At 50.2% G+C, this 18012-nt stretch overlaps 1 protein-coding gene across 2 annotated transcripts in view; it reads right to left on the bottom strand.

The window, feature by feature from the left end:
- Positions 1–16980, bottom strand: part of LOC146834490 (ferric reductase 1-like) — a 439656-nt gene extending 422676 nt beyond the window's left edge. For both annotated transcript variants that reach the window (XR_014960631.1, XM_085601878.1), the window contains exon 1: positions 16866–16980. The gene's annotated coding sequence lies outside the window, so the exon portion shown is untranslated. The remainder of the gene's footprint in view (positions 1–16865) is intronic.
- Positions 16981–18012: the final 1032 nt, after the last annotated feature.

The raw sequence follows: 18012 nt of genomic DNA, 5'->3' as shown, positions 1-18012 counted from the left end.
TATGTGCCCTTCTGCCCAGTCTCATGCACAGGAGTACAGAGAGATTGGTCACTCACATTTGCATCCTATGTTTCCACCAATCCCTTCAAACCTAGCAGTCTGTGGGTTCTCTATCGGTTTCATTCTCCTGCATGATGTCAGCCCCACAAACACATTGCAACAAAGTAGACAAATCCCAACTGACTTCTGCTGTGCACCTTCCAGAACAATTTCCAATTTTGAACTTGGTCTCCATGACAACCAGCATGCATGTAGGCCTTAATACTTGTCCCCCATGTAATTTGGAGCATCACACACAGGTACGGTGCGTGTGGGGGCCCTAGGGCACCCCAAATGCATGGCAACGGCCCGTACATGCATGCCTACGCTCTCCATCACTTTTGGTCTGCACGCGTATGCGTACTCGTAGTGGTACGGACCGAACACTCGCATCTACGCTCACTATCACTACGGGTACGCATACGCGTGCAGACCCATAGTGATAGTGAGCGTAGATGCGAGTGTACGGTCCGTACCACTACGGGTACGCATACGCGTGCAGACCCATAGTGATAGTGAGCGTAGATGCGAGTGTACGGTCCGTACCACTACGGGTACGCATACGCGTGCAGACCCATAGTGATAGTGAGCGTAGATGCGAGTGTACGGTCCGTACCACTACGGGTACGCATACGCGTGCAGACCCATAGTGATAGTGAGCGTAGATGCGAGTGTACGGTCCGTACCACTACGGGTACGCATACGCGTGCAGACCCATAGTGATAGTGAGCGTAGATGCGAGTGTACGGTCCGTACCACTATGGGTCTGCACGCGTATGCGTACCCGTAGTGGTACGGACCGTACACTCGCATCTACGCTCACTATCACTATGGGTCTGCACGCGTATGCGTACCCGTAGTGGTACGGACCGTACACTCGCATCTACGCTCACTATCACTATGGGTCTGCACGCGTATGCGTACCCGTAGTGGTACGGACCGTACACTCGCATCTACGCTCACTATCACTATGGGTCTGCACGCGTATGCGTACCCGTAGTGGTACGGACCGTACACTCGCATCTACGCTCACTATCACTATGGGTCTGCACGCGTATGCGTACCCGTAGTGGTACGGACCGTACACTCGCATCTACGCTCGCCATCACGATGGGTACACATACGGCAGCACTCCCACAGTGATTTGGGAACATGCACAGGCCCTCTCAGCAGCAGTACGGCGGATTTTACACATCACTGTGGTGATAGGCGACACACATGTCGGAATAGGGCGGACATACTTGTCCATGGATGGACATACTTGTCCAGGAATGGACACCAAGGCATCGTCTGTGCATTACCACATGTGTTGGGCACAGGTGTCACAGGCTGTGATGTGGAACATGCCTCCTGAGTGGAGAAGGCACCAGATGTATGATGAGATGTGTACATGTGTACTGTGTGAGGGTGCAATGTGTGCCAGGCATGCCCTTGACTCCTTTGACATGTGTGCATGTGGGACTGCGCACTTGGGGTGAGCGTCACTGGCATGGCACGGACACCAACACACGGAAGTGTCCCATGATGCCCGGTACAGGGGTCATGACACATGACTCATCACTACCCACAGTGCACAATGTGACTATGCCATATATGTGTCCGGGATTTACATCGGGTTGATGTTGTTGCACCCTCAAAAGCTGCAGCCGTTGCAGCAACCAACATGTGGCTGTGTGTAGATTGTCATTGCACACTGTTCCCAACACCATGCCACATGTGTTACCGGATGTGAGGTGCACATGTATGCAAGGGACACGGAGTAGCGTGACAAGGCCATGTCAGCAAACTCACAAGGAATGTGTGGGGAGTCATGACATGTGCACCTTCATGGCAAGGTGTGTGGGCTGGACTAGTGTAATGTCATGTGACCTGTGGCTCAAGTGTTCCGCTGCCAGTCTCTGCAATCAGCATCACACTTCTGCTGATGTGTGGGTGTATGTCACTCCTGTCTTGCGTCGGGCAGTGCACTTGCACTGGGACACAGCTATTCCCATGGCGTGGCATGGGGAGGTTCTCAATCACCGTGTGTAGCTGGGTCTTGGAAGGAGTGTCACCTTGCATCCATACGTGTCCTGGGCATGTAGCACATGCCTGACTCCCTATGTGGCATGTGTGTATTGGCAGATTTACATGTGCTCAGTAGACATGAGTTGTTCTCGTAGTGCACTCACTCTTCCTTGTCACTTCCAAATTACTGCAGAGCGCCTCCTGTTGCCCGAAGAATTCCAGACTTGGCCACCATGCAGGAGAATGACAGGATCCGGCTCTACCGCTTCACCCAACCGTTGATTCTGGAGCTGACGGCGAGACTGGCACCACACCTGCAACCGCAGCACAGGTATCCTACGGCACTGACACCCCAGCTGAAGGTAATGGCTGCCCTACATTTCCTTGCCACGGGTACCTTCCAATATACCATAGCTCATGTTGGTGGCATGTCCCAGAGCATGTTCAGCGGTGTGCTGCATGATTTCTTGGAGGCCATGTTGATTCACCTGGATGACTTCATCAAGTTCCCAACCCCTGAACAGATGACTGAGGTCAAGCGTGGTTTCTATGCCCTGGGAGGGATGCCCCATGTCATTGGGTCCATAGATGGGACACATGTAGGTTTGGTACCACCACACGCACGGGAGGTGGCGTACCGCAATCGGAAGCACTACCACTCCATCAATGCCCTTGTGGTGTGTCTGTCCAACATGGTGATTTCACATGTCTGTGCTCGTTTTCCAGGATCAGCACACGATGCCTACATCATGAGGCGTAGCGGGATGCCTGATATGATGATGCAGCTGCGCAACGAACGTGCATGTGTTGTTGGTGGGTACAGTCTGTCTGTCCTGTATTCTGTTTGGCCGAGCAGCACTACCGCTTCGCCAGTTCTAACGATATCCATGTGCTTTCCATTTAGGGGACGCTGGCTATCCCAACATGCCTTGGCTGCTGACACCTCTCCGCAACCCCATCACGCCGGCCCAGCTCCGCTACAACACCGCCCATGGCCGGACAAGGCGAGTGATAGAGAGGACGTTTGGCATGCTGAAGAGCCGATTCCGGTGCCTCCACAAGACCGGCGGCGCACTCCCATATGCCCCGGCGAAGGTCTGCAAGATCTTCATGGTCTGCTGCATGCTGCACAACATGGCAGTTGAAAGAGCTGTGCCCCTCATCCTGGATCAAGATGACGAGGACCATCCACCCGTGGAGGACGAAGGGCTTGGCAATGGGGCTAGTGATGTGGAGGATGTGGAGTCGCAAGAGGACATCCGGACTCGGCTCATACGCGACTTCTTTGCTTAGTGGTGAGTACCAGGGTCTGAGTGTGCACGCATTGGTCCCCGTGTGGCATGCGTTGTGATGTGTGTCTCCACCTGCATGTATGGCACGTGGGTCAGAGGTGTGTGTGGGTGTGTCACTGGAGTGATGGTGGCAGTGATGGTAGTATTTCCCCAGGCATAATTGTGACCTAGCATGTTGTCATACATACATGTGTCGAGTAAATGCACATGCAAGTGGCTGTGCTTCTTGTGGCTGACTTCTTGTGTGTCTCTCTTCCCCAGGTACCTGCGCATGCCGTTTGCTGGTTGCATTGTTGTGGCACTGCTATTCCTCATGGACATGGCATCGTGGGCTGACTCAGCGTTACAGGCACGGACACGTTTGGAAGTCTCCATGGGGTAAGGGATGCATCTGGGGTGTATTGGGTGTGGCAGTTGTTCACGATGTGTGCACACTGCCCCGGTCGGGGTTTGGGTCCTCTGCAGACATGTGGCATCCCCATGGGACACGACATGCAGCTGGGTACACCTGAATAGATGGGCTGCCTGGTTGTCAGTCATCAGTGATGGGATGGTGGATTGTGATGAAGGCATCAATGTGTGTGACACTGCCCTCGGACACATACGGTTAACATTGTCTTGACATGGCGTGGGACTTCCACATCAGCGGATGTATGGTGTATGGCAGTCTCTCCGTGAGCAGCTGTGGGTATTTAGCTATTATCCGACACTTGTGTGCCAGTTCCATGGCTATCACGCATTTGTGCTGCAGAAGGGGGGTGCCTGTGTTGGAGCCACATGTTACTCCACATGATGTGTTCATGTGTACTTCAAGTTGCCTCTGCAATCCCAAACACATGACTATTAAAGGTGTCCCTATGCCTCCAAGGTGCCTCTTCTCAGTCAATGCTGGTGTGTTGGCACGGTGCATCCTGCATGTCTGGCATGGTATTCCCTGATTGTGGCTATGTGTCAATGTGTCGAGTGGCAAGATGCAAGCTGTGTGTGTGTGCTGAGACTGTGTAATGGGCATGATGTCCATGACTGTGTGGGTATTGTGACATGTGCCATCCCCATGCATCCAACGTTGTCCATGACCCCATTCTCTGCATCCACCGGACTCAAGCTTGCAGGACATGGTTCTGCCACCTGTCTACACGTACCTGGGTGCCCCCCAGGACACGGGCCAGGATCCCTGACCTCTGCGCATGACTGTTGCTGTACTCAATGTGTCTGTCAGCACGGTTGTTCGGCCACCCCCTCAGCTGGTTCTGACCATCACGGGTGTGTATGGTGCTCCATGTCTGTCTTGCCTAGAAAACTGTGACCCATGTGTCCTGTGCCAGACTCAGGCCCCAGGGTGTGGATGGTTGAAGTGAACAGATGACTCAGGCATGTTTAGACTGTACAAGACACATGTTAGGTAATAATGCTACCAGCAGGCATCTATTCTTAATAGTGTGATTTATTATTGGGGGGGGGGGGCCAAGTGAGGGCCTTTCCGGGATTAGGGAATCCAAAGTTCAGTAGGGGAGTTGGTGTCCTTGCCATTGGAAATCCTCAGAGTCCATGCCACAGTCTTTGTCAACATTGGTCAGCCAGTGACCAGCAGGGCCATGTGGCAGAGAATGTCTCTTGATGCTGTGATGCTGTTGCTCCAGTGGGCCAGGTGCCAGGCCAGGTGTCCTGGGAGATGGTGATGTAGCAGCCACCCTCACGGTCCTTTCCGTGGACGACCCGGCTTCCTGCGGGGAACCTCAGCAGCAGGCCGTGACGACGTCTGGGATGCTCCGTCGGATGTTTCCTCCTCCTCCTCATGATCCCTCCCTGTGGGTGGTGATGTTCTCCGCCTTCTGGCACAGGGAGGGTCGGCCATGGTGTCGGCCATCCGACGGAGTTCAGCGTGAATCCCCTGGGACGCCGTCACTTGCTGAGCCTGTCTGTCCTCCATCCTCCGTTGGTGTAGCTGTAGACAGGCTATTAGCTCCGCATGTTGCTGGGCCTGCTGGACCTTGATCCCCTCGAGGACGGACACAACCTGGGCCATGCCCGTGGTGTCCTGCCGGTATGAGTCCAGGATGTTACGGACATGGGAAAATACCGGATCCCCAGCCAACTGGTCAGGCTCGCGCCTCCGCCGCTCTCCACTCCCACCACCCCTGCCCACTTGCGTCTGGCCTGCACTTGTGGGCACATGGGGTCTCCGGGACCCCTGAGGGGTGGCATTGGCGTTGTCGCCTGCCTCCTCCTGGGTGCCCGGGACACCGTGTCCCTCCTGGCGAGCCTGGCTGCATTGTGGTGTTGGGGCAGGGATCCTGGGTGTCTCCTGGGATGTGGCAGGAGTGTGGGTGGTGGTTGGCACGGTTGTACCTGACGCAGGTGCTGCAGGTGGTTGGACACCAGAGGGGCCAGGTCGGTCGGGGTCGTCCGCAGAGTGGTGAGAGTGGTCGCTGCCAGTGGGATCGGTCTCCTGCAGATCCGGGTCCTGTGAGTGTTCCCCCCCAGTGTTGGGGGGTGCAGCACGACGTTGACCTGTGTGTGAGAGAGACAATGTTAATTTTGATCCATGCAACATCCATGTTTCATCCGTTACAAAGTTGGCACATTTCCTCTTGGAATTAGGATCTGTCTTGCATTCCACTCACAGTGCACTTGTGCATGTGTGTGTCCCTTGGGCACCAATTTGGCCCCTTTAACTATGTGTGGCACAGTCTTACTTGCTGCGTCAAGTGTGACTGCAGTCAGCAGTGGAGTGTGCATGTGTGCCGAGCTATGCGTTTGCGCCTTCCTTGTAGCACTGTACATGTGCACATGGAGTGGATCCACACACTCATATGATGCAGGTGGCTGTCCTTGTGCTCGTGTACAGGTTGTAACATGGCCCTGCGTTTTGCCATGATGAAGAGGGGGGGTTCTGGCACTGGGCACCCTTGTCTACATGCACGCAGTCCACCTGCTGACGAGCAGACATTCCCACACACCAAAGGACTGATTTGCTCTCCCTGTGTCTCCCTCCTTCTCTGTCCCCCTCTCCCTCCCTCTCTGTCCCCCTCTCCCTCCCTCCGTCTGTCAGCCTCCTCCCTCTGTCCGTCTCCCTCCCTCTCAGTCCCCCTCTCCCTCCCTCTCTGTCCCCCTCTCCCTCCCTCTCTGTCCCCCTCTCCCTCCCTCTGTGTCCCCCTCTCCCTCCCTCTCTGTCCCCCTCTCCCTCCCTCTCTGTCCCCCTCTCCCTCCCTCTCTGTCCCCCTCTCCCTCCCTCTGTGTCCCCCTCTCCCTCCCTCCGTGTGTCAGCCTCCTCCCTCTGTCCGTCTCCCTCCCTCTCAGTCCCCCTCTCCCTCCCTCTCTGTCCCCCTCTCCCACCCTCTGTGTCCCCCTCTCCCTCCCTCCGTGTGTCAGCCTCCTCCCTCTGTCCGTCTCCCTCCCTCTCAGTCCCCCTCTCCCTCCCTCCCTGTCCCCCTCTCCCACCCTCTGTGTCCCCCTCTCCCTCCCTCTGTGTGTCAGCCTCCTCCCTCTGTCCGTCTCCCTCCCTCTCAGTCCCCCTCTCCCTCCCTCCCTGTCCCCCTCTCCCACCCTCTGTGTCCCCCTCTCCCTCCCTCCGTGTGTCAGCCTCCTCCCTCTGTCCGTCTCCCTCCCTCTCAGTCCCCCTCTCCCTCCCTCTCTGTCCCCCTCTCCCTCCCTCTCTGTCCCCCTCTCCCTCCCTCCGTGTGTCAGCCTCCTCCCTCTGTCCGTCTCCCTCCCTCTCAGTCCCCCTCTCCCTCCCTCCCTGTCCCCCTCTCCCACCCTCTGTGTCCCCCTCTCCCTCCCTCCGTGTGTCAGCCTCCTCCCTCTGTCCGTCTCCCTCCCTCTCAGTCCCCCTCTCCCTCCCTCTCTGTCCCCCTCTCCCTCCCTCTGTGTCCCCCTCTCCCTCCCTCCGTGTGTCAGCCTCCTCCCTCTGTCCGTCTCCCTCCCTCTCAGTCCCCCTCTCCCTCCCTCCCTGTCCCCCTCTCCCACCCTCTGTGTCCCCCTCTCCCTCCCTCCGTGTGTCAGCCTCCTCCCTCTGTCCGTCTCTCCCTCCCTCTCTGTCCCCCTCTCCCACCCTCTGTGTCCCCCTCTCCCTCCCTCCGTGTGTCAGCCTCCTCCCTCTGTCCGTCTCTCCCTCCCTCTCTGTCCCCCTCTCCCTCCCTCTGTGTCCCCCTCTCCCTCCCTCCGTGTGTCACCCTCTGTCACCTTGGCCCAGCTTCCTGGGCACACACTGTTAGCAGATCTTTGAGTGGCCCTTGGCCTGTTGATGTGAGTTTGTTTCTGATCTCCAGGCACCCATTTTGTCTGCTGTGTGTCTGTGCGCTGCTGCTGTGGTGGTGTGTGCTGCCACTCTTTCACACTGTTGGCTGTTCATTAGCTGCTGGCATGTGCAAAACAGTGCCTTCACCCCCATGTGTTGATGCAAGGCGTCCGCCATTTGCTGGCAAGTCATTCCTGTGTTGGGACACAGTGTTTGTCTGGCTGTGACCTAGGCCATATGGGCAGAGGGCATTGTTGTCTGCTTTGGAGTCGCACTATGTGATTCTTGGTGCCCAGCCTCCCACCATCCGGGTTACCGTGTCATGTGTTGTTGTCTTCTGTGGCCTGTGACTTGACATTGTCCAGCTGGGTGCATGGGGCATGGTGGCAGCAGTGGCATGTGCCTGCTCATGGAGTGTGGTTGAGTAATGCGATGGCTTGTGGTGGTTGCGTGCCTGTTATTGATTTTGGTTGTGGTTGCAGTTCCCCCCATGTGAGGTGCGTTGTTTGTGTACTCACCCGGGTCTCGGAGTCCTTCTACTCCTTCAACTGCCTCCACCGGCAGTATGGCCATCACCCTCTCCTCCCAGGGATGGTACTGTACGGCTCTGCGGGAGGGCCCTCCTCCGGTGGCGTTGGCCTGGTCGTGTTCCTCCTGCCTCTTGGCTCTGACCCTCCTCCGCAGATCGTACCACCTGTTCTGGCAATCCTGCTTGGTCCTCCTGGTGTCCGCAACAGCATTCACAGCATCGACGATGGTCTGCCACATGGCTGTTTTGGCTGCCTGGCTGGTGCTTCTGACCAATGTTCCAAAGATCTGTGGCTCGACTCTGAGGATTTGATCAACAAGGACCTCCAACTCTCGGTGACTGAACTTTGGATTCTTGGTAGTGGGCATGGTGAGGGGTGTGGGTGGGGATGGTGTGGGTGTGGGGGGGGGTGTGGATGTTGGGGGGGGGGTGTGGATGGTTGTGTGTGTGTGTGAATGTGATGAGAGGGTGTTTGTGAGGGTGGTCGTTTGAAGGTGTGCAAGTGTAAGGTGTGGTGTAGCTTGTAGTCTGGTTCTGTGGTGTCTGGCAGCAGTGAGTCTGTTGGAAAGGCTCATGGTTTGTGTGTGTGGGCCCTTTTTATTGGTCCATGGGTGGGTGTGGCAGTTTTTGAATTTTGGGTGGGTGTGTTATAAGGAGTGGTGGTGTATTGGGCCTCTGTTTGTTTTTGGCAGTTGCAGGTCAGTGATTGTGTTATTTAAGTGGTTGTTGGCCATGTTTAGTGGCTGTGTGCCTTTCGACTGGTGTATTCTTGTGTTGTTTTATTTTGTCCTGGTTGTGTACGTGCGTTTTGAGCGTGTGTACGGTGTGTACATGGGCCATTTGGTTGTACGATTTTGTCCTTGTGTGTGGCTTTGTAAGACTCGTACATGCGGTTGTGATGTTGGGGCATGGGGTGCGCTCCGTACTTAGGAGGTTGTGTTGGGGGTGCGCCAGGAACGTACTGGGGTGGGGGTACGACTGGAACGTACTTGGGTGTAGGTACACAGGGGGTACGACACGTACAGGGGTGGGGGGTGTACATTGACGGTGGTACGACACGTCCTGGGGTGGGGGTACGACTCGAACGTACTTGGGTGTAGGTACACGGGGGGTACGACACGTACTGGGGTGGGGGGGTGTACATTGACGGTGGTACGACACGTACTGGGGTGGGGGGGTGTACATTGACGGTGGTACGACACGTCCTGGGGTGGGGGTACGACTGGAACGTACTGGGGTGTAGGTACACGGGGGGTATGACACGTACTGGGGTGGGGGTACGACTGGAATGTACTGGGGTGTACATAGACGGTGGTACGACACGTACAGGGGTGGGGGGGTGTACATTGACGGGGGTATGACACGTCCAGGGGTGGGGGTACGACTGGAACGTACTGGGGTGGGGGTACACGGGGGTACGACACGTACAGGGGTGGGGGGGTGTACATTGACGGGGGTATGACACGTACTGGGGTGGGGGTTCGACTGGAACGTACTGGGGTGTACCTAGACGGTGGTACGACACGTACTGGGGTGGGGGGGTGTACATTGACGGTGGTACGACACGTACTGGGGTGGGGGGGTGTACATTGACGGTGGTACGACACGTCCTGGGGTGGGGGTACGACTGGAACGTACTTGGGTGTAGGTACACGGGGGGTACGACACGTCCAGGGGTGGGGGTACGACTGGAACGTACTGGGGTGTAGGTACACAGGGGTACGACACGTACAGGGGTGGGGGGTGTACATTGACGGTGGTACGACACGTACTGGGGTGGGGGTACGACTGGAACGTACTGGGTTGTAGGTACACGGGGGGTATGACACGTACTGGGGTGGGGGTACGACTGGAATGTACTGGGGTGTACATAGACGGTGGTACGACACGTACAGGGGTGGGGGGGTGTACATTGACGGTGGTACGACACGTCCTGGGGTGGGGGTACGACTGGAACGTACTTGGGTGTAGGTACACGGGGGGTACGACACGTCCAGGGGTGGGGGGGTGTACATTGACGGGGGTATGACACGTACTGGGGTGGGGGTTCGACTGGAACGTACTGGGGTGTACCTAGACGGGTGGGGGTATACATACACGGGGGGTACGTGTCGGACGTACGGGGGCTGGGGGGAGTGTTGGGCGCGTATGCGGGCACATGTCTCCATGGTTGCTATGGGTGTTCGGTGCGGACGGTGTTTTTTCCATACGGTTGTACGCTCGGACGCACGGGATGGATCGTGATTCCTCGGTCGGACTTGGCTTTTCACGTTTGTAAGGTAAATCGTCCGAGGACGTGTCGGACACATTTTCCGACCCGAGGACGTGTGGGGAATGATTCCCAGTGCGGTTCGTATGGACTTTTTACCATGCGAATCGTGATTGCCAGTTCGTACGGCACTTGTACGATTCGTACGGTAAAAAGACCCGATACGAGTCGCACGGGGGAATTTTTTACCGGATTGTGATCGGCACCTAAGTGTAGAAAGCACATGTTCCAGGGGTGAATATTAGTGGTGCCAAGAGTGTTTGTGAATGACACCAGGGTAGACAGAAATAATGGGTAGAGTTTGAAAGAAGTTTAATGTATTCAGATTGAGTAAATGATGCCTCACTTTATTTAAATGCCCTCATGCTTCGAAGCTTATAATCAGATTCTGTTTCCCTTTCCTAGAAACCCTGCCCTCGATTCTCTTTTCCTACTGTCCATCCAACACAATAAGACATCAAAACCATCTTAATTAATACTGTACTTTAAAAGGTTCCCTGAGTGGTTGAGAGCCATGAAGTCTAACATATGGGTAGGTTGCTCTATACGTGCAGTGTTTTTTGCATAATTACTGATTTTCAGCCTTTTTACATAATCAGCCGCGGCCGCTGTAGGTAAGAGTGGTGGGGCTGCTGGGTGGTGGGGCCGGCTGGGTGGGGATTTCGAGAGATGACTACGAGAGAAAATGTATTATTTATTTAATTTTTCCTTGTGGTCTTTCTCTCAAAATCCCCCCCAGCCGGTCTCACTGCTCTTACCTGCATCCGTCGCGGCTGCACATAATCCACAACTTGTTGCCCACCTGTCAGCTTTCAACGAAAAACACAATTTGTTAGCAAAAGTTATTCTGACTACTGTGTGTGCAATTCAGTGCAGCTCATGTAATTTTGTAACAAGCATTGACAAAGCCAATAAGTCTTTCCTCTGTGGTTTTCATCTGTGTTGTACAGCAGTGTGGTTGTACAGTAAATTTAAACTTTTTAATGCTTTTGAGTGTGAGTAACAGATAAGCACTTCTCCTAATGTGATAACGTGCAATTGAGTTACGAATGAATGTTGCTTGCTTTTTCCAGCATAGTAGTAGTGTTTTTTTAAGCTTGTTTTTTCACATAGTAAAGTTGAATTGAAAATGTAGATTGTGGATGACGAGCAGTTTTAAAATAGTGTGAAAAGCTGTCCAATATAGTAAATGAAAGGTATCAATGTTTGAGTGGAATAAAATTTTGGTTGTGTTTGATTTGCAGTTTCAGATTTTGTTTAAAGCTGTTTAATTTATGAAATGTAAGTTAGCTTTGTGCGAGGTGGTAGAAAGGGAAATTTCAAGCTGAATGTAAATTTTGCCCTAACTATTGGTTGTGTCTTTTGTTTCTAATTTCGGCAAAGGTATTTAATTATAAGTTATAGGCATTCTTTATTCTTTTATTTGCTTAAAGCAAACTTATTTTAAAGAAATAGATCTATAGAAATAAGAGTTGACCTATAAAGGCCTGTTTAATAGTACACAAAATATGTTTTGTCTAAAAGCACGACCTAAATGTAAAGAAGTTGCTTTAATAAATAACACGATGTTGCTGCTGCCGAGTAGGTGAGTTGATTTTGTAAAGGAAGGTATCTGTTGCGTTTTTTAAAAGTTGTTCCCTAAAATATTTTTTGACAACGTGCTAAAGATGGCGAAATACAAGAATGAGAAATGCTGTGAGGAGTAGATATGGTGTTTACCATGAATAACCATCAAGTTAAGTAATATTTTTAATGTTTTTAAAAGTGTAGGCAAGTGTGTACTTTTTGCAGTTTTATCTTCACAAACTGGACGCAAACGTATCGGAGCGGTTTACAGAAGCACCATTTGCATTACAGATATATTTATTTTTATGAACGGAGAGTAGGTTTAAAAAAGTAACACAGGCGATCTTACAGACAGAAAGCTTTTCAATTTGAATAATGAATGTTGTTTGTAAGATTACAAAGGAGGGCACCTCTTCATTTATAAATGAAGCTAATTAAAAATGTTATAATGCAAGATGTCATAAGTAATTATTAAAAATACAACTCATGCAACAATTCTCCCTGTTTTTATTTGGTGGCCTGGAGCTTTTTTAACAGTCGTGTTTATGGATACATTCAGGGATGACATAGGTTTTATTGTGCAGCCTTTTTAACACTCTCTTATTTTAGCTTGTGGCTTGAAACCTGTAGGGTTCCTCCAGCACCTTAGCTGACTTTAAAGCGCTCACACTTCTTTGTTGAAGCTGTATGGGTGCTACAGGATGGAGTGAGGCATGCTAGGACGGCGATGAATACACAAACGCTGTGTTTAGGAAGGAGATTGCTTTTCTATATCAAAGAGTATTTTAGCTAAACTGTAAAGATAGCCATTGTTTTAGTTAAATTTAATGCTTTCACACATCTTTGTTTATGCATTGTGTGTTGAAAGATGGAGTCAGCCACGCTGTGAGGGGCTGGAAAAGTAAAGAGGGTGTGTGGAAAATGGGCTGCTTTGGCCACATGGGGTCAAAAAGGGTGATGCACCGAGATCGCCTGATACAACACAGAAGACAAAAAGCAAAGAAATAGCTTGGAAAAGGCTATAGATGCCATAGAGTATTATAAAATGCTATAACAAAAAATGTATTTGTAAAGCACATGTTCACCCAGAAGGGTATCTTGGCGCTGAATAACAGATGTTTATTGTTACCCGTTTTATCGACCTTAGAAGGATGAAAGGCTGATTGGGCCCATTGGGATTTGAACCTGTGATCATGATGTCAACCAGAGGCCCCTAAGGTGGATGCTTTAGTCCACTAAGCCACCAGCAATAATATGATGTATTATATGCTGCTAACTCGACCTGAACTGATCGGAGCACTGCACATCAGGACCAGTTGTATTACAGATGGACACATTTATTTTTAGGCACCGAGATATTATGTGATTTGCCCTGAATCACAGGATGTTTAGCCTCCTGAAGACACTCAAACCCGGTTCCCCAACTTTAAAGTCAGACGCTGTAACTGTTACTCCACATCTGCTCTCCTTTGCTTATAATTAGGGCTCCCAGTTTTATGGTATTTATGTTTTTGTAATTTCCGTCAGTATTTATCCATATTTCTTTTTTGATAATTTTATCTGTATTTATCCATATTAATTTTAATTTTTATGAAAAAATGAAGCTGAATTGTGTATATTTCTGTATTTATTTAACCAGTTAATGTGCACTAGTGCCTGAACGCCTGAGAGGTTTTAATTATATATATTAAGCAACCGGCCCTGAATCACAGGATGCTGAGTCTCCCGCAAAGACTCAAACCCGGTTCACCAGCTTTGAAGTCAGAAGCTGTAACTGCTATGTCACATCTGTTCGTCTTTGCTTATAATTCTTTAATTGTGAAGAAGGTGATGTCAACATGTAAATAAAGTTGCAAAAGGAAAGTCTAGTGACAGCATGGCAAAATGTAACTACATGAAGGTGACAAACACTTCAGTTTCAAAGTTAATTTTAATGATATTTTTTTTAATTAAACTAGAGCACACGTGATATAACACCGAAGACAAAAAGCAAAGAAGTATCTTTAAAAAGGCTACAAATGCTATAAGGCATTGCATTAAGAATAAAGCGTAAAGCCTTTAAGGCTACAAACACTGCCTTCTGAGAGAAAGCAAATAAATAATAAGTCAGAACATGCTGCCTTTCAACTGCCACAGAAAGAACATATATAAATATTTTAAAGCTTTTCCAACAAAAAAAGGGAAAAAAAGTATTTCCCTCCTATAAATACAACATGATGTAAAGCACAATGTTTTAATACTTGCCCAAAGACAACGACACTGAAAGCTTTGGTTATGACAAACGCACAAAAGTAGCTTATAAAACCAGTGCAGAAAGCAAAGAAAGAAATAGTGCCCAAAAACAAACACACAAGCAGAGAGGTGTAAGCCTACAAGTAATTGGGCCATGCTCCGTGGGAGGAACGAAACACCAAAAAGAGGGCCATTTACCAAACATTAACCACATACAACCAAGCAGTTTTAAAGGCCACTAGGATTAACAGATGAAAAGCAATGGGCGGGCCCAAGCCCACAGATTTATCACAACACATCTCGAAGAGACAGCGCATGTGCTGTCTTGCAGAGACTCAAAAATTATCTGGTGAGCATATACATGTTAGTTGCTATATTCCGTAATTCAGACACAAACTCGGTATGAGGTTTGTACAGATTGCCTTAATAGCCAAAAAAAAACATTTTTGTGAAAAACAAGTTATGCTTTTGTCTATGCATGGAAGCCAGTCCCGGCTGGTGACTTTTGAAAGTGGTGAGGCTGGGTGTAAGAGAGTGAAAGTACAAACGCCAATTAAAGGTTAATGGGGACTCTTGCTGAGAAAAATTTGGAAAATTGTTGCTAATATTCTGCATTTTGCAGCAAATATTGCCAGTGCTCTCACCTACCTCGTCCTCGTGTGCGTTGGCCATTGCTGTATGAAGGCAAAAGAACAAACTGCCAGAAAGACTGTCACTGACACATGACCAATCACCATGTAGTTTTAAAATAAAGCCACACAGTGATTGGCCACTCATGTCATTCTCCTGCCTCTGTGAGGCCTTGTACCCTTACCTATGGGACTACCGGCCAGCCACCAGAACCAATCTAGGTGCTGATTTCAGACTGTTTGCTACAGTAAACGGAATAAGAACAGCACCAGGATTGGGTAAAGCAGGGATATCCAGTGCTCCATGCTCCCTAATATAGCACAGATTCTGGAGGCCTTAAGTGAGCATGTCGGGCTGGACCGAACAAGACACCTATCCAACCTGACATGCGCACTACTCTGTCTTCAAGCTCCTACAGTGTGATTCATTTCTTTTACTGTCTTTCTGCCAAGGATTGGCCACACCATCTAAAATATCTTACGCTCGCAATAGCAGCACAATAGAAAGAGCGCTGCAATCGAGCATAGGTGTTTGGGGGTAGGGCAAGTCATTTTATTTAAACTAAGGCATCACTGTAATTTAAATTATAGTTTTATTGTGGGGTGGCAAATCGAGGGCGGATGGGCAACGCCCCTTGCGCCTTTGATGGAAGCACAAAGCTATATATTTAAATGTATACTGACCGATGAGAGAAAGAATGACTCACTCTGTTCTCAGAATTGTTTTTGTTTCAGATTATGCCAATTCGTGTTTTCCTAGCAGTGTTCTCGAAGCAGTGACTAATTAAGAGGACACTCAGTAATGAGAATGGACTGGCACACAATTTCAATCACTTTTCAAGGTTTAATGTCTTCAACTTTAAACTGTCTTCTAGGGAGACACTTAAATATTAATCCTTTAGTATCTGTAAGGCTATTTTTGATGAAGTAGGGTGCTTTCACGGTGCTAACACAATAAACACAGCAATGATCTACAGTAGACACGTTTCAAAACATTGCTAAGACATGTATATATGTAGGTGTGTGCTCTGCTGAGTGCAAGGTAGTATATATTTAATGTTTTTCACGATAATACCTCTTTCCTCTTCACACACAGTCTCTTCTCGAGGTCTACGCCTGGTACTTGGGCTCTTTTAGTTTATGCCCCATCACCGGCAACCCCCACCCCTCGTGTGGTGACGCTGTGTAGCAGCAGCAGCTCAACCTGAGAAGATTAACAAAAATCCTCGCAACAGGGAGACCCTGTTCCGATGCAGAACCCAGGATTCAGTGAGCTTTCCGGAGCACCTCGGGTCCCATCTGAAATAATGCTGCGGCTCGAGCTCCGTCCAGTGCCCCCAGATGTTGGCGGCCATGGGTGCGCCACCTCAGACTTCCGCCGTCATATGTGTTTAAATACTATACAATCACGACACATTTACCACTAGCATTTTAAAGTGACCGCCCGGCTGCGGTCCTCAAATAAAGGCAAACACATGCTGCTAAACGTGGGAAACATCATAGTGAAAAACGGAATGATGTCTCGGATGTTTAAAATAAACGAAAACGGAACACTTTTGGAACATCTCACCGGCAGCAATGTTCAGTTTCCAAAACATTTACCTGCTTAGTCACCACGGCTAGCGTTGCTAGAAAGCACGTCATGGCTATTTTCCTTAATTAACTACAGCATAAAAAAGAGGTTACGCAAATGATGTCCCTTTCGCTATGCAAATTGAGTTAAAAGGCACGAAAAGTTCGCTAAGGGCGGTCATCTGGCCATGGGATGAGCGGGGCGGAGGGTGCGCCCTTCACGGCAGAGCCGTGAGAGGATAATTTTACGTCCTGGAAGCCACGGCCGCTTTTAAAACCTGTGTTTTATAATTTCATTTGAGCAGTAACGGGCGAACAGTATCGTGATTTGCAGCAGATGGTATCATACTTTGATGGAGGAGGCATTATTATTCATAGAGAAGTCCGCCTCATAACCTAGAGCAGTGACAGCAACCACACTGATGATCAAAGACAAAAAACACTGCAGCCTCCGCAATACACAAAGTGAATTAAAGAGGGTGAGATTACAAACCTGTTCAGCAAATGCAGCAGAAGCGCTCTCTGGATGAGCAACGCTGAAGGAAGACGAGCGGACTGCCAGGGAGGGTCTCTCAAGATGAAGAAGATGTGGAATGGGCGGGGCTCCCGTAACGTGCGTGACATTAAGACACCTGCTCGGGAGCACAGCAGGAAGAGCGCGAGACTAGGTTCACACACGTTCCACGCCGCACGCTTTTTTTCTTAAGCAGAGTAAAACAGGTGAAAGGTAACTATGAGGTCAGACAGGGCACGAGAGTGTTTTAAGCGCAAATAATTCAAACCTACGAGACCGAACTGTGCCAAAAAACGTCTCAGGCACCAAGAAAATAGATAGTAAAGTGGCATATAATATAATATGTTAAAGGCTGAGAAAGAGAACTGCACAGAGGAGAGACAATTAAAGTCAAGTCAAGTCAAATCAGCTTTATTCGGTGTAGAATGTACATCCATAAAAGCGTAAAAATGAAAGTTATTGTCCCAGGGGCCCCTTGGAACGTCGGGGCTGTGGGGATGCTTGCTGAAGTCATGGAGATTATGAAAAACCAAATATTATACGAAGAACAAGTGTAGCGTCCATTCAGCAGGAGAGTAAGGGTGTGGTATGTAGCCGGTGGTGTATTTTGAGCACACTCTCGCAAACATTACTACCGCACGGTTTAGTAGTGCATCGGGCAATGAATCACATCGCAGGCCGATGGGGGTTAAAAGGTCGCTTTTATTTAGCAACATAGCAAAATAATCATAATGCCAAACAATGACTTTCAATGCAAAATTACCCCGCCCCCGCCACCCCTCAATGATCCCCCAAGAAAAGTCCCCAAACCGATTCCCCAATGAAATTTCCCCCATATCGATCCCCCAAATAAAATTTCCCCTATATCGATCCCCCAATGAAATTTCCCCCATATCGATCCCCCAAGAGATTTTCCCCATGAATTTTTCCCCCACATAGATCCCCAATTCTCCCCCACCTGGAACCTCTACCCCAGCCCCTTATCTCTGTTTCCCTTCTGTCCTAAGCTATTCTGCCTGACCCAACCTTTCCTACCTGCCTCAATCCCGTCCCAATCTGCCCCCAATGGAAAAAGAAGGAGAGAGGGGGGAGAGAGAGACCCAAAAAAGAGACCAAGGAATCGGAA

The sequence above is a fragment of the Triturus cristatus genome, chromosome 4_2 (genome assembly GCF_964204655.1).
Source record: "Triturus cristatus chromosome 4_2, aTriCri1.1, whole genome shotgun sequence".
Taxonomy (NCBI): Eukaryota; Metazoa; Chordata; class Amphibia; order Caudata; family Salamandridae; genus Triturus; species Triturus cristatus.
Note: the sequence above shows the minus strand (reverse complement) of the source record. Positions and strands in the feature narration are given on the sequence as shown.